A 17,630-nucleotide genomic window follows, 5' to 3' on the forward strand; every position below is an offset into this window, starting at 1 on the left:
AATTGTGATAAAATAGGCCATAGTAAATCAAATTGCAGAGTGAGATATTGTTCAGTTTGCAAATCTTCAGATCATGGATGGAGATTTTGCCCAGCCACAAAGAGTAGAGATTATTCAGGGAAGTCCTGGGAGGTTTTTCTAGATATGACAGGAGAATTCCACATGATGCAAGTTCTAGATACACAAAGGAACAGCAGAATTTTCACAAGATAAGTTCGAAAACGGACACAGGATAATGACTAATCAGGTCGTAGAGTCACTAGAACCTAGGCCGATTGTACGTGGATTCTCTAATGGCAATGAAATTTCTATTTTCATTGATTCTGGTAGCTCAGTTAACTTAGTAAATGCTGACCTTTTTCACTCGAGGTTTCCAGAGTGCAAATTAGTCCCTTCTAGTGAGACAGTGTGATGATGTACAAGCGAGGAAACTGAATATTTTAGGTTCGTCATTTCTTACGCTTTGTATCGGTGGAAAGACAATAGTAGAATCATTTTTGGTCATAGAAGGATTAGCCTTAGGTGAAATGGTTTTGCTAGGACACCCTTCTTGTATGCGACATAACATCAACATTCTTACGGGAGTTCAGGGGATTACAATAGGTGAGTCAGGTTGTTTTGTTCCATATATACACAGGAAAAAAACTTGTGAGAAACCTAAGACACAGTCTGAGACATGTGTAACACATTCATTAGAGAGTGAAGATATTCCGCAAAGATCTTTCAAAGGATTTTTGTTGGAAGATATTGAATTGCAACCGCGAGTTCCTACATTAGTTAAAGTGTCGCTGAAAGAGAAAAAGTTTCCTTCTCAAGTGTGCGTTGTTGAGGGAACCGAGAAATTCAAAGACGTTGTGAGTACGGGTGTCAGTGAATGAAATTTCAGTCGCAGGCGTGACTTCAGTAGAATTAGTTAGCTATCAAGACTCAGTGAAAAATATCACAAGGGGTACTTATGTAATTGATTTTGAAGAGTTTAATGAAGAGCATAAATTAGTGAGTTTTTGTGGAGACGGGAATATGTTTCCTAACGAGGAGCAACAGTTCCGAAGTCAGGTTCTACATGAACACTTGGCTAAAGTTGATTATCCTGAATATTCAGATAAAGTAGAGAAAGTGTTGAAAGAATATCTAGATATCATTGCTTTGAAGGGAGATAAATTAGGAGTTACAGATGTTTTAGAACATTCAATCCGCCTAGAAAAGGGTACAAATCCCATATATATTCCAGCATATCGAATTCCTTTTAAGATCAGGGAAGAAGTAGAAAAAGAAGTTCAGAAGTGGGAGTCGGAAGGCATTATCAGACCGTCCAATTCTCCGTTTAATTTTCCTTGCTTGCAGTTCCTAAGAAAGACGGTAGTATCAGAGTTTGTGTAGATTTTCGTAAATTGAATGAAAAACATGCCCAGATAGATATCCTGTAGCTTGTTTGCCTGATTTGTTTGTTGAGATCGGTGGCAAGAATATATATTCATCTATAGATCTGATGCAAGGGTTTTTACAGTTCCCTTTGTGAGAGTAGCCGTAAATATACAGCATTTTCGGTACCAAAGGGACATTACGAGTTTAATAGGATGCCTTTTGGATTACAAGGGTCCCCAATAACATTTACTAGACTGGTTAACACAGTACTTCATGGCTTGTTAGGAAAGTCGGTGTTTGTGTACATGGATGACATTCTCATATGCACAGATACAATTGAAGAACATCTAAAGGTGTTAAAAGAAGTCCTCAAGCGATTACGGTTCTGGGTTAAAGGTCAAATTGGCCAAATGTGAGTTTCTGAAGAGAAAATTGTCTATTTAGGACATGTTATCTCTAAAGAGGGAGTTAGAGTGAATGATGAGAAAGTTAAAGCCATTGTGAATTTTCCAGTTCCCAAAACCAGGAAACAGATTGTTCGTTCCTAGGTATGTCGGGTTTCTTTTCACTGTTTTGTGCGGAATTTTTCTACAATAGCGTCTCCATTGACAGATTTGTTACGAGAAGACGTTAAGTTTGTTTGGGGTGATAGTCAACAATTAGCTTTTGAGAAGCTTAAGAACGCTTTGGTGAACCCACCAGTTTTGAAGTTTCAGATTTTAGTCAACCGTTCACCTTAGTGACTGACGCGAGTCAGGAAGGTATAGGTGCGTGTTTGATGCAGAAATTTGAGGGGAAATTACACCCAATTGCTTTTTATAGCAGAAAGTTCAAAACACGTGGTAGTAACGAAAGGCTGATGTCAGTTGTGGACAAGGAGGCTTTCGCAGTCGTCTCTAGCCTTGTTCATTTTAAGATGTTGTTGTTGGGAAATAAAGTTGAGATTTTTACAGATCATCAACCGTTGTTAGAGCTTTTAATAAGCCAAATTTGTCGCCCAAGAGAGCACGTTGGTTCCTAACATTGAGAGATTTTGATGCAAACCTCAAATACATTGAAGGTAAGCATAATGTAGTTGCAGATGCATTGAGCAGATATTTTCCGGTCGAGGATGAGGAAATACACACCGAATCCTGTGTGGGAGAAGAGAGTAAATATTTGGTGTCTAATGTCTCTGATATTAGTAGTTCTGAGAGATCGCATGTAGAGGACATACACGTTCCTACAGTGCATACTTCGGGGAGAAATAGTGAGTCGGCAGTCTCGGGAGAGATTGTTATTCGTGATAGTGAGAGTAACGCAGTGTGTTATATTACGGGTGAAAATGTCACTTGGGACATAGGCTTGCTGGAACAAAAGCAAGATGAAGATAAATTGTTGTCAGATGCTAAGGCATTTCTTAAGGAGTTTCACCGAAGAAAGGTATAAGTTGCCTTTTTCTGGTCTAGAGTTGGAGAATAATTTATTGGTGAGAAAGTTAAGTATAACTTGCGAAGTACTCGAAGCATGGGTGAGATTACACAAATCATCGTGCCAGAGAGTCTAGTACCACAAGTTCTAGACATTGTACATTGTAAATTTGGTTCTCCTCATTTGGGTGTAGACAAGACGTATGAAAACGTCAGGTCAAAGTTCTTTTGGAAAAATATGTTTTCCGCAGTAGAAGCCTTTGTGAAGAAGTGTGCTATTTGCAATGCGAATAAGCCAGCGACGACAGTGTCGTGTCGTTTGGGTTCATATCCCATACCACATAGGCCGTTTCAGAGAGTGCATATGGATATTCTGGGTAACTTCTCAGAGTCCGCTTATGGTTATAGACATTTATTAGTAGTTGTTGATGAGTTGACTCGCTTTGTCGAGATTTTCCCACTGAAATACAAATCAGCTGAGGAAGTTGCTATAGCGTTCTTTAAGGGGATAATTTGTCGATATGGTGTTCCAGAATGTCTGATCACAGACAATGGTAGGGAGTTTATTAATAAGACTTTAGACGGTCTTGCTAATTTGTTGGGGATAAAGAAAGTATCTATAATCCCGTATAGACCTGAAGCAAATGGGTTGTGTGAGAGGGCGAATCGAAAGTAATCGAAGCTTTGCGATGACGTGGGAGGTTCCGATACACATTGGGACAGATCTTTGGATGAAGTGCGATATAGTATCAATACTATGATGAATGACACAATTAAGATATCTCCAGCAGAAGCTTTGTATGGATACAAGTTGAAAGGACCTTTTGATTTGTTACCAGAGTGTGTTCAGGGTGATGTTACGGTCACTTCGTTGATAAATACAGCGAGAGAAAGATTTGCACGTATCAGTAAAGAACTTGAACTTAGTTCGCGTGCAATGGTAGAGAAAAGTAACGCGAAATCGAGGGGAGTAGCTTTTTCGATGGGTGATAGAGTGTTTGTTAAAGTGAATGTTCGGAATGATCTGAATTATAAATTAAGTCCGAAGTTCCACGGACCTTTGAGATTGTAGAGATCAAAAGAGGGAATAGATTTGTAGTTAAAGATGTAAACACTGGAGTGACGAAATTGACCCATATTTCAAAGTTAAAGAAATGTTTGTATATAGTAATGGAACGTTTGTATATAGTTAGAGGGATAAATGGGTTGATATTTGTATATATATGATATTTATTTTTTTTTTTTTTTGTCTCTTGTTCATTTTGATGTTGAAGTTCTTAGTCATTTGTTTTGAATGATTTTAGAATTGAGACATAATTTCATACGAGATTTGACTCAGTGTGTTAGTGTTTGTGTTATGATGTATTTTATCATCTGACGCACTATTTTGTTTAATTTTTTGGTTTTTTTTTCCACGAGGTACTTTAGTATATCGGACCGAACAAGTCTGATCTTTTTTTCGGTTGGGAGATCGTATTTGAGTGTTTGGATTTTTTTTCCAGTTTTTTTTTTTTTTTTAAATTAAGGAGCTGTATTGTGAGTAATTGTAATTGTTATGATCATGGGAGCGATTGCCATTATGTCAATTGCTATTTTGTTGAGAGTTAGTCAGGTGTTGCGAAATATTTGCCTAACCGGAGTAGAACTTTCATGTCTTTTACAGATATGATACCTTTTAGTGTTTGGATAGAATTTTTTTTATGGCCGATGGAGTTCAGAGAGTTGTTGTGCTTATGGTGAGTTGACTGTGATTATTCTGAGATACAAACTTGGAATTAGTTCACATTGTGAGTGTTTGACTTTTGCATTAGTGGTTTTGTTTGGTTCAGTAACATGAAACCTTTTTGTTATTAGACCTTTTTCGAGTGTTTTTGGGAGACTCAGTAGTGACATGGGATGGAGAGAGACTATGTTCATTTTGGGAGATCAATATCAAGGTTCTGGAGTTGATTATAAGACGAGTTGTAATTTAGTTAGAGAGAAGTGTGTGTGACAGTAGTATTTTCCAGTTGCGAGTTGTGTCTGTGGGTGGTTGTGAATTATCATTAGTTCATGACAGACTCTTGACAGAATGTGACTTTAGACAGTTCCTGAGATTACTACATTGAGTCCACCAGTACTCTTCCTGCTGTTTTTTGAAGGAGTATGCAGTTACAATGATGTGCCAGAGCAACAAGTCGACGACATTCGTTCATCGAGGGTCCGAGCAGTTCGATGCATCCTGCAGAATCCTGTCTACGGAATTTCTCGTTACTTAGCCGTGCTGTATTCAACAGTTCCGAGAAGATAATTATGCGTCATACGCATAACGAGCATTTGTAGTGGAGGTACCTGCAACCAAGGTGCCAATGACGGTTCCACCGTTGGAAGACATTGACGATTCCGTGATGTTCCAGTATCAGGAATATATTATGCCGACAATTTTAATTGTCTTAATAGCTATTTTACTGATAATTCTTGTTGTGGAGTAGTAAAGCTTATTCGTGTTTGTAAGATTACATGTAAAGGCTCTAAGAACTCAACCCCAGTGACTTTGGAAGTGCGTCATGAGAGCAGTCCTTAAAGCTGCAGTGCAGTAGACATTGCTAATTGAGCATAGCTCTATTTTGTTATGTTTTATACATATGCTTTTGTTTTAGTTTGCCGTTAAGAGAGCGAGACGCCTTATGTGGTGGCTGAGCTCTATTTCAGAAAATATGGCTGCTACAATTTTAAAGGACACATATATGCATTTCAAGCTTCAATGCTTTAAGATGTGATGAAAGAATTTATGGAGTCAGATGGAACTAGGTCGAGAGACTCGGAGGTAAAATCTTTGTGTTCAACAAATAGTTTGATTCTCAGCAATGTTGCCAGTCAGGTGATCTCCGATGCAGAGTTATGTATATTCGTGAGTACGTGCTTAATTTGATCTAGATTATGCCAAAATCTGCCCTAAAAGTGAGTTTGATCGTTCATTAACGTGATAGAACCCAGTTGTCTAGACGTAGCTTTGGAGAGGATCCAGGCTTAAATCGCAGATAAGGTAGAGTTTGAAATCTCTGTTTTTATGGGAGAAAATTGAACTTGTGATTTTACCATGATTTTCTAATCATTATGAACTTTGAACTGGTGTGGGAGATTTAATATGAATATTCATACCCTCTTTATATTATTATTTTGTCATGTTACGTTTGCCATATCTTGGCTATGCATTTTACACTTTCCATTATTGTGTTTTGCATTTCATATATTTTTGGGAGTTTTCTATCATGTTTGATTCTTCCGACAGATGTCTGTGGACAGATGTCGGAATAAGGACAGTGTGGACTGTTTCAAAATAACATGTGGTAGACTGGTTTTGACATGACTAATTATTGATTTGGGGAGTATGTGTGAGTTTGGATATTTTCAGGCTATTAGCTATAGTGAGACTTCTTTAATCAGAAGTGTTTTGCAGTTCAGAGTTTAGTTATCTAACTCGATATTTCATTTATTATGCATTTTAATCTTGCTTTGTTTTATCTATTTCTTGTTGGGTTATTTTGAATAATAAACCTATTTTTAGAAACTATTGTCTTTCTTTTTAAATAGTCCATTTAATTGATTTGGTGAGAATGAGTATTCAGTGGGTGAAACTGAAAACGATGAGAGAGAGAGAAAGAATGGAATCTCCCGAGAGAAGAGAGAGGCCTATACATTAGAGAGAGAGAGAGAGAGAGAGAGAGAAAGGAAAAAAGGTGAGTGTTTTCATCTCAACCTCAAACGTCTTTTCATGATTAAGATCAAGTTGGAAAACCGCACTTGTCAAAAAAAGTGTTTCTGTCTCTGCCATATATATATATATATATATATATTATGGATAATATACCTATCTTCATTCTTATATATCAATATATATATATATATAATAGTTATATATATAGGTCATATATATATATTGTTCAAAGTGCAGTATATATTCTATCTACTGTACAATCCCCTTGTGTTCATATATTACTGTCACTATCACTCATTCAGCATAGTCGTAGGCTAGTATGACTCTGATTCATATAATTCCGTGATAGTCTTTAAGACCAGTTTCTCTACTAAATTCAACGATCTGGAAATAAATGTTGCCAATGCAGCATTTTACTATGATCTTGATACGTCAACGATAAATTAAAATTAATGTTTTATTTTTATATATACATTTTTCAATGGGCCTGGTTTCCATAATTAAAGGCTAGCAGCAATTGGAGTTGCCTAAGGCGGTTCACCTATGCGGCGTCGCCTTCGGCCCGAACCGTATCGCGGTGTCATGGGGATGGACAAACCAATGAAGGTGTCACGCAGCGCTGCCGTTTCCGATCGTGCGCCGCTGCCGTTCCGCCGCACTGTGCTGCCATAGCGGCAGCGCCGGAAGATGGTGTAGGTTGTTGCCTCCAAACACTTTTGTCCTGGGACACTGGTCAGGTTGAAATGCCGCTCGACGCTCCAAGAAGGTTTGTTTTACAGATGTTTGAATAGCAGGAAACTCAGGTTTCACTCAAAACATTCATAGGGAGCCATCACTTTGAGAAAAGGGTTAAAGGAACGGAGGTGCAAACAGAAATGAAGGGGAGGTTCATTTTTAATATCCATTCTTCGTGATTACAAGCAACTTAATGATGACAGTATTCCAGATTTCAGACTGCTGACAGCACTTGAATTCTTTCCAAGATAAACTGTGAAAAAAACTGGGAACTTACCAGAAGAACTCAATTACCTCAAACCATAAACACACTGCAGCAGTCGTAAGCCCAATCCCACTTATCAACTGCAAAATATTATCCTGTTCACGTTATTTATAGCAAGCACCATTTTGTGAACATGAAATATTAACAGGCATCATTAGGCCAAAGGCCAAGCGTTACAGTTCAAATGAGGGACCACTCCCTTGTTTCTGCTCATATGCAGGCAACATAAAAGGTTTCCAGCTTCATGAGGAAACCATCTCAAGCAGTAAATGCAGGAACCATCTCTTGTGGAAGCACCATTTTGAATAAAGTCCTCTATGCATTCACCAACCCTGTCCAGAGCTTCACCACCTACCCAATCCACGTCCACTCCACCTTTACCCCACAACCACTGTGTCTATAACTCCTTACTAAACATCTTGCTTCGATTATGAAATAGTTTTCCAAGAATTCCAAAGATATTTATTTTTACATTAAGACTAGCTATATGGATTTGAATTATTATAATATATGACCAGTGGGACAGTATTACATTAGAATTTTTTCCAGTCTGATTTGAATCATGTAATAATATTTATTTATTTTTTCTCACCTTGATAGAACTATATTAATCCTTCTTCACCAGCAATTCTTATCTTCTAACTGAGAGGCGGCTGTTCGAGATGTGAGCTCAATTTGCTGGTTTATCATCTTTAGACATTTGAATTCTCGATCCCATCCTTCATATTTAATTAGAAAGAACCCTAACTACCAAATCTTTTACTGTTCGTCGTTCTATAGAAAAAGGAGAATTTACGACGCATTGGCTCTTTAGCTTCATATGCTTCCTAATGACAGTAAAATAACATTCATAATTTGGACAAGAATTATGTTAACCTAAATGCTGCACTGCTTTATAATCCTTCGACTGGAGATTTGATGTGTGACAAGGCATTGCATCAAGTGTGACACAACTAGGCCGGTGTAGGTCCCTGGCTTCATCATGTCGTCAACTAGCTTAAATAATTACGCCAGTAAAGCATCACCTTTTATCGAGAAATGAGCGGCGAGTCGCTCAACCGAAGGTGCCATGACATGAATGGGAATGCTATCATATTTTAATTGAAAACAGGACATTGAAATGGCACTGGAGAAACTGACAAGACAGTTAAGTGAAAATTTTTACAAAACTATTCCAGAAACAATCGTGACTGAAAAAGATAGATTGCGAAAATGGGAATATCAAGAATGACGAGGGGCGCTCTGACAAAGAGCCAGAAAACTGTGATGCATTTAATTCTCAGCAAAATGTACTGCAAGAAACTGCGTAATTGGTTTTGTCCCTTATTAAATGACTTGTTTCCAGATCAATATCTCCGGAAATGAATGGTCTCATTTTAAAATTGGATTTTTCGAAGACAATCCGACTCTCACACTAAAACATTGCTGTAATTTGATAAGGGCTAAACTATGTTTTGGGATTTGGTTAGCTCAGTCAAAGCAGGATTAAAAGTAAACTTCCCTATTAGACGAAAAATGAAATAAATAATAAAAAATTTATAAAGACTGGAAAAATCTTAATGGGTACCCAGTAAAAAAGTGGCATTATAAACATTCAAATACACATTTTTATTTGTAAATGTACAATAAAATATTCCTGAATGGTCTGATAAAATTATATTCACCTTGCTCTTAAGTAGATTAAATTAAGGGATTGTAATACGGTTCTATTAAAAATGTAAATTAGGTATATTTTCTCCAATAAAAGAGCAAAGTTTAAATAACCTGTGTAAGTAATCGTGCGGCTATGGAATGGTTAGCGGATTAGGGAACCCTATGCATGTTCAAGTATATAATTGTCGTCGTTTGCCCTTCATATAGCGAGAGATATATTTTGCTGATATCTATATATATAACTGCTTATACTGGAGCCCTATATATATATATTTAAAGGAAGAGCAGGTACATTATTTATATATAATTCATTTGCTATCCGGTGTATACCTTGTTATCATATATATATATATATATACTATATATTAATACATTAATATATAGTGTCTATATATATATATGGCGACTATAAATATATATATATTTTAACATATGATATTATATATTGCACGTCCTTAACGAGGCCCGGACTTGCATATAACAACTATGAAACTATTGTATAGGAGAGGTGAAAAGTAAGATGGAAGAAAAGAATATGAACGGAGGTACCGTGAAAGAAATGAAAGAGGCTATAGCTTGGCGTGGCCGCAGGGCCGACCACGTGCATAGAACTAGTGATGTTTCCCCATGGAAACGGGACGGATCGCGCCGTTGCTTCCTCGCCTATAACATATCTGCGGCCACTGCGGCCTAATATATTGAGTCTGATATCCTCATTGGTTTAAATATAATATCCCAGGTGTATATATAGTGCACCTTCGCCGCTATCGGCGACGCCGTATTATGGCACCGGCCTAACGCGCCTCATCAGCTTCCCCGCCTTAGCCCTGGCATCTGTCATGCCAGCTTCTTGCCCTTCATACTGTTTAATGGTCCGACTAATTTTAAAAATTCACATTGTGTCAAACGCAGCATTAAAATGTTATGATGGATAAACATTTTCTCCAGGATAACCTTCTACTTTCATTTCTCAAAATGACCTGCATAAACCCTCGCTGGCTTACCCAAATTTGTACCAAAATTATATCTCAACTGATTTTTATACTCACAAGATATTAATGATGAATATCACTTTATATCAGATTGGCCTTAAGTATACCCATATTAAACGACGGCAAGATTTCCGCATGAATATCTTCGAAGCATCCTGAGATGTCTTCTCAAAGAAACACGATTCGGTCTAAATATGTCCAAATCTTTACTTTGCAAAACATCCTGGAAAGTAAGTTTCGTGTCGTTTTATGAAATTAATTAGTGACACTGTAATGTGTTTTTCTGCATTTCAGTTGAGAAGATTCAAATCTTTACATGTTGTTTCGTCGCGTTGATGTTAAAAGGTAATAACATTTTAACACAACCATCTCTGTTCTACAGCACTCAGTTTATAATCCCCTATTGTATTGAGAATTCGCTTGTAAAATATGGGTCATTTGTAGTAATGTGGTTTTAAAACCTGTATTTACCACATTCTATTCATATTTACAAATTCATTTCCTCCAAACAAGGAATTGTTACTTTTATTTCCTTAATAAGTTTTTAACGATAGCAATTAGAGATATATATATATATACAAATAATACCATTTCGTATGATACATCCATATGGATATTCCATATAACGGCAGTCATATTAAATGTCCAAACGTCTTTTCATTACCTGGTTTAGATGGTTGAAATATTTAGACTTGTTCGTTGTCCCTCAATTAAGATAGCCTTTAGTGCATCCTTGCTCTCTCTCTCTAAAATCCTCTCTCTCTCTCTCTTTCCTGGAATTATTGTGTAAATGTGGTGACTTTCAAAGGACAGAACAGAGTTGAGCAGTTTATCATTTTGTTGTAAAACCTAGAATGGACATCTAAGGTTTTGGTTGAAAGGGAAAACTTCATTTTGAAATTTCAACATTGCTGTTATCAGGAGTAATATACGGGCTGCTTGCACGAAACAATTGATAAACGAGGGTGGCTAAATCTTATTACTTTCAATGGGACGAATTCGCTAGTGATAGACTTTCAGTTACTTTATCTGCAATATCATGAGGCGTACAACGGCACTTTCTTTAAAATATTTGTTTTGAAAACCTGATTAGTACTAATAAAATAACTTTAGTTAATTTAGTATGTTGATTTGGAATTATTAATCTATATGACTTAGTTATTTTCTAATTAATCACATATACTGTATAACCACATTATATATCATTACTGCTAACATCAATCATTATTAGGTATATTTATAATATGTATATTATAAAATTTTTTCACATACGTCAGATAAACCTTTAGCCACTAGCCAGGTCCTTTGTCCATGTTATAAAAACCCGAGATGACCTGACGATTCATATATCAAAATTATATCATACCTGATTAAAAATATATAATTTGTTCTAATTTATAATATCTGTAAATAAATTGATATTTAATTTTACCATTCAGCAGAATATACATTGTCTAAAGTAGAAAATCAGGAGCGTAATTTATATTTTTTGCTTTATATTGTATATTGATATATATCTTATAAGTAACCTATATATTAATTAACCAAAAATAGTTATACATATATATCATGTATATTGGCCTGTCTCAAAGAAAGCCTATAAATTACGAGTCGTCACAACCATTTACCTTCCACATTTGTTTATATTTGAGACACGTACTTACTATGCTTGTGTTAAACTCAGTTCTGAAGAAATAAAGGGAGAAAAGTCTGGAGGAATTTAAGGAACAGTATTTTCAAATGATGACTGTGTTGCCTTTGGACAAGCTGTAAACATGGATGACTCAAAAAACCTGACGGGGCAAGTTTCACGATTTAGAACACTGAGGGGATGAATGTTATTAAACAAGAACTGTAAACTAAAGCACCCATTATTTATTAATTAAAAACATTATATAGGCAAATGGTATATATAATATAATTACAGATATATCCGAGGATATCCAATGCAGCACGAAACCTATCAGAGAATATTATAAAAATCCACGTCATAGAAAGTGAAAATTAAATGAATAGAACTTTCGTAGTTTATTCCGACATTTTGGTCACACTGAATACAAAAGAAGCTGACAGAGCCTTTATATACAAAAGCAAATCACCCCCTGTGTCTGCACATTTTTTGAATTCTGTCCAGCAAGTTCCTTAAACAAAAAGCAACGAGCAGAAAATGTTCTTACAGCAATTAACATTCCTGGTGGGAACGTTAGCCAATAAACAGAGTTTCTAGCAAATTACGATATCTTTACTTTGACCTTATCAGATTATAAAACCATGAGTTACGTTCCTCCAATTGCCCTGTCTTAAGCTTATTACCTCGGAAAACCATTATTTCCAGAAGCCCTTGAAATGGTTATTTTTGAAAACGGGAGCTTTAGCCAGTAGTCCTTTTGATGTTTGACCAATATAAATCTTATTACAGCCAGTGCAAGGAACACTGTTATTACCCATTGAAACGGGCTATTCTAAAGCCATTTCTTAAAAAGGTTACCCACTGAAAACGTTTTTCCAGCCACTGCAGGAAAAAAGGTTATTACCCAATGGCAAACGTTCCTCAGAATCATTCTTAGGTTATCACCACTGGTTAGATTGTAATCTCCAATCAATTGCTTTATTGTTATCAAAGTTCGAAAAATGTGAAGGCCCCAAAAAGGTTTTACCAATAATTTTAAATTTCCTTCCAAAAACGTTCAGGACTACAAATCAATGCCCAAAGAGATATCACCCACTGAAAACGTTAACACCAATCAATTTTGCCCAAAAATAGGGTATCAATGAAAACGTTGATAAATCAATTTCCCAAAAAGGTTATACTCTAAAACAAAATCTGTTTATTTCAATCAATGCATACAAAAAGGTTATACAACTGAAACGTTCCAACTTAAAAATTTTATCACTACAAGAAATCGTTTGTAACCCAATCAAAAAATTTACATTTTCGTTCAATCAATGACAAAAACAATTGAAAAACGTTCCTCCAAACAATGCCTCAAAGAATCACCCACTGAAAACGTTAGGACAAAAGTAATGAAAAAGGTTATCACCAAAAACGTACAAAATATTGCCCAAAAATTATCACCCAACGAAAACGATCTTCCAATCAATGCCCAATAAAAGGTTATCACTCACTGAAAACGTTCCTCCAATCAATGCCCAAAAAGGTTATTACTCCTATGAAACGTTGTAACAATCAAGAGCAGTGGTTATCAACCATTTTTGGCGTTCCTCACAATAATGCCCTCAAAAAGTTCTGATGCCCATGGTGAAAACGTTTATAATCACGTGGGAGGACGACTAAAAGGTTATCGCCCACTGAAAACGTTCCTCCAATTGATGCCCAAAAATCTAATTACCCACTAAAACTTGTAATCATCTGTAGTAAGATTATCTTGTACATTTTTACCATACTTATGCATTAAGGCTGTATAACAAGCATTTATCCTTAACAATGCTAATTTCTCTGACGCCATTTAAAGTTAAAAATTTTCACTATACATAGAAACCACTAAACAAACGATACATGTACATTAACACTCAGAAAATGTACTATTCTGATGCCACCCCAAAGCCAATCCTAAATTAAGGTAACATCGTGCTTACCGCATACAAATGGGAAAAAGTATGTTAAAAGAAGAAGACTTAAAAAGATACTTGAAAATTGAAAATCAAAATTTAACAAGAATGATCAAAGTCAGTATAAGTTAAAGATCCTTGATCTTTCAAGAATTAAGGTAAAGTTAAAGAATCCCGAACTTTAAAAAGAAAGCAACGAAGTTGTGTAATGTGAGTTCTTGTTAGGGAGAGAAATGATTATACTCATGATCAAGTAATCATTTTCAGAAAGACTAACAGCTCCTACCTTAGTATACTTAAAAATTATACTGGCACATGCATTAACCGCCTGATGACCTTTAATCATTTCAAGTGCCAGGAGCAAATAATACTATCAAACACCTGATTGCCATGGATAAAGGCTTGGCGAACACTGATTGTTCATTTCAGCATCGAATTCACTCAAAATTAATGGGCAGTACCAACAATTGTATCCAACTTCTGGTATCTGAACCTCATTATGTTAACTGGGTATCCCACATACCAGAACCCTCTGTTGATGGATACCATTGAAACTCTTGCCTGATTATGGAGCAGCATCCTAAACTCTCTGCCTGTGTTCAGTGAACTGTTCAACAACGCACTGTCTGCAATGAATTATCACACCCAATTACATGACCAGCCCCACAAAGCACTGCCCTTATTCAAGGATAGTATGACTGCCTCAGTGCTTTGTGATGATGAACATCATGATCATTGACCGAGTTCATAGATGGCATCATAAAACTATTGCCAGTATTCCTGGGTAACATCACAAAACTATTGCCATCGTTCATGAGGGACATTACAAACTCATTGCCAGTATTCAAGAGTAACTTCTAAACTCATTCCTTGTGCATGAGTATCAGACTTATTGCCTATGATTATGAGTATCAGACTTATTGCCTATGATTATGAGTATCAGACTTATTGCCTATGCTTATGAGTATCAAACTCATTGCTTGTGCACAGAGTAAAACCCATTGCTTGTGCACAGAGTAAAACTCATTGCTTGTGCACAGAGTAAAACTCATTGCTTGTGCACAGAGTAAAACTCATTGCTTGTGCACAGAGTAAAACTCATTGCTAGGCAATCGAGGTAAACAGTGATTGCTTTGAAAGAGTAAAACTCATTGCTTGTGCACAAGTAAAACTTTTATTGTTTGTGGACAGAGTAAAACTCATTGCTTGTGCACAGAGTAAAACATTGCTTGTGCACACAGAGTAAACTCATTGCTTGTGCAAGAGTATTTCATTGCTTGTGTAAAGTATACAAACTCATTAGTCTTGTGCACTCTTCGAAAACTCATTGTTTTGCAACAGAGTAAAACTCATTGCTTGTGCACAGGTAAAACTCATTGTCTGATGGAATAGAGTAAAACTCATTGCTTGTGCTACAGTAAAAACTCATTGCTTGTACACAGAGTAAACTGTTGCTTGTGTCCAGAGTAACGCTCATTGCTTGTGCACAAGTAAAATCTCATTGCTTGTGTAACAGAGTAAAGCTCATTGTTGTATAGAAGTAAAACTCATTGCTTGTGTTCATAAAGAAAAGCTCAGTGTTTTGTTGAAAGAAAAACTCATTGCTTGTGTTCATGGAACAAACTTATTGCCTGCGTTCATAGAGTAACTAACTCATTGCTAAAGTTCATTGGTTTACGAACTAATTGCCTATGTTCATAGAGTAAACTCACTGCCTGTATTCATTGAATGAAACTCATTGCCTGTCTGTATTCATAGATTAAAAAAATTTCAAACAGCCTGAAAAGTTCACAGAGTAAAACTTAATTGCCTGTATTCATGTAAAAAGTAAAAAATTATTGCCTGTATTCATAGAGTAAACTTATTGCCTGTATTCACAGGGTAACAAACTCAATGATAGCAGATAGCATCATAAATACACTGCTTATGCTTTACGCAACCTAATAGTATAAAAACTAAGGAACGTACCTGACAAACTTGGCTACACACCACTCAAAGTAAACATTCCAATGACTATGCAAAAAATACCAATGACTTAAAATATCCATATTTTCAACTAAATAAAAAATTGCCTTCGAACTGTCTTAACAGGATCAGAAAGTTCCTAGCTATTCGAGTTACTGCCCAACTTCAAGAAACTAATTCCATCTCCTAACAGCAGAAATCCAAACATTACTCTGAGGAAAATCTTGCATGGTTTTGATGATTTTCAAGAGTACCTATCGGGTAGGCAAGCCCTATTATCGTACATGACCCGCACATTGAGGGAGTTTCCTATAACCCCTTCTACCAGAAAATTTCGGTTGCGATAAAGGAAATAAAGTTCGAATCCTCTGAAAATTCTATTGTCTAATAACTTCACGCTTAAAGATTTAAATTCTGTTAAAAGCTTTATGAATATTGGCCAAAACTTAACTGACTTAACCTAACCACAAACTTGGTCCATTTTCTTGAAGCTATAATTATTTTAAGTAAAACATACCAAGACGTCAGACCTGTACATAAATTAAATTGTTTTAATACTGAACATTGCCGTTTGATCGCATAAACATTAATTTCCTCAGACCTTTGGGAGTTTCTGCAAACTTAACTGAGTGGGAGGCAACCAAGCACATTTAAACACCTAATACCTATCTCAACTTACAAGAAACTAAGCAATATATTATGTATGTAATTACTACCTGAAAGAAAGAGTGATTAGTTAGCTTTCACAACCACCCAAGAACCTGCATAGTAGGTCATACGACCTACTATGCAGAACATGGGGGCTCCCCCACCCCTCCAGGGGTGCCGCCCCGAAAGGGGTGGGGGATAAGTGAAGCTGTTCAAGAACAGTATATACAAATTTAAAAAGTAAATTTATTACAAAAATTAACAAAGTAAACTTAAAACAAATTACAAAAATTTAAAAGTAAATTTATGATAAATTATATTTTAAAAAATTATGACAAATTAAAACAGTTTGAAAAGATACTTAAAACTAAACTCGGCGAAAAAAATACCTCCTACATACCTGTTGCCAGAGAGCAGCTTTATCAAGGGTGAAACTTTAACCGTTAGAACAGGAAGTCAAACTCGTGCCAAACATCCTGGAAAAGACAAAGTTCAGAGCTGTGCTTAACTTTAAATCTCGTAAATTTTTGGCGCTTACATGTACTCACGTCAGATTATGGGTAAACGCCCACAGAAATAGTTAACTGCCAAAGATCTGTGCGAGACTAAAACACGCAGCAAAATTCAAAAATCCTCAGGACAAATATACAATATTAGCAATAATATAGTAAAGTTCCAGTGTTACCTTGCAGAAGCCCGAGGTTTATTGACCAACGAAGTGACAACAATTCATGGAAATTTCATGCGCCAGCTGTAGTCAGTCGCGTGATACCCGGTTTTTTCGTAAAAACTTCACAACACGACCAATAGAAAACAGGATTACTTCGCAAACTTCTGTTAAACGTCTACTGCCCAGAACGATGTTACAGTCGAAGGTCCGAAGGTTCAAATGCTCTTTTCTTTGGACCTTGGCCCGAACTGGAAGTCTGGAACGATGTTGTCGTTTGCCAAGGACTCTAAAGTCTTAGTAGTGTCTTGCTTCTTGGAACATGACCGAATGAGATCTATGGATATCCTTGAAATCTCTAATTTTGCCAGTATTATTTCTTATTTTCTACTCCCTTCCTTTACTCGTCTTTTATGGAAGTTTAAAATACAGCACACGATGAATAGATTTTCCTGAACGTAACTCACAATTTCTTTTAGGGCTCGCGAAATAATTTGTAACACAAGCTTGTCGCATATTTCTGTTCATCACTTAGATGAAATAACTTTTAATCTTGAACTCAGGTGAGTTTTTTCAAAAGAATGGTTTGCTTTTGGTATACAGTATACTGCTTAGGATCTACGCAATCTATATCAGATATTGGGGACGACTTCCAAGTATCATG

The 17,630-nt window shown here is 36.2% G+C and overlaps 1 long non-coding RNA gene across 1 annotated transcript in view; it reads right to left on the minus strand.

Moving 5' to 3' along the window:
* LOC136840236 (uncharacterized) overlaps window positions 1-17,123 on the minus strand; it is a 63,778-nt gene extending 46,655 nt beyond the window's left edge. The window contains exons 1-2 of the long non-coding RNA XR_010853561.1: window positions 16,985-17,123; window positions 16,700-16,775 (exon numbers count right to left, since the gene is read on the minus strand). This is a non-coding gene — a long non-coding RNA (uncharacterized lncRNA). The remainder of the gene's footprint in view (window positions 1-16,699; window positions 16,776-16,984) is intronic.
* Window positions 17,124-17,630: the final 507 nt, after the last annotated feature.

The sequence above is a fragment of the Macrobrachium rosenbergii genome, chromosome 7, assembly GCF_040412425.1.
Source record: "Macrobrachium rosenbergii isolate ZJJX-2024 chromosome 7, ASM4041242v1, whole genome shotgun sequence".
NCBI classification, from domain to species: Eukaryota; Metazoa; Arthropoda; class Malacostraca; order Decapoda; family Palaemonidae; genus Macrobrachium; species Macrobrachium rosenbergii.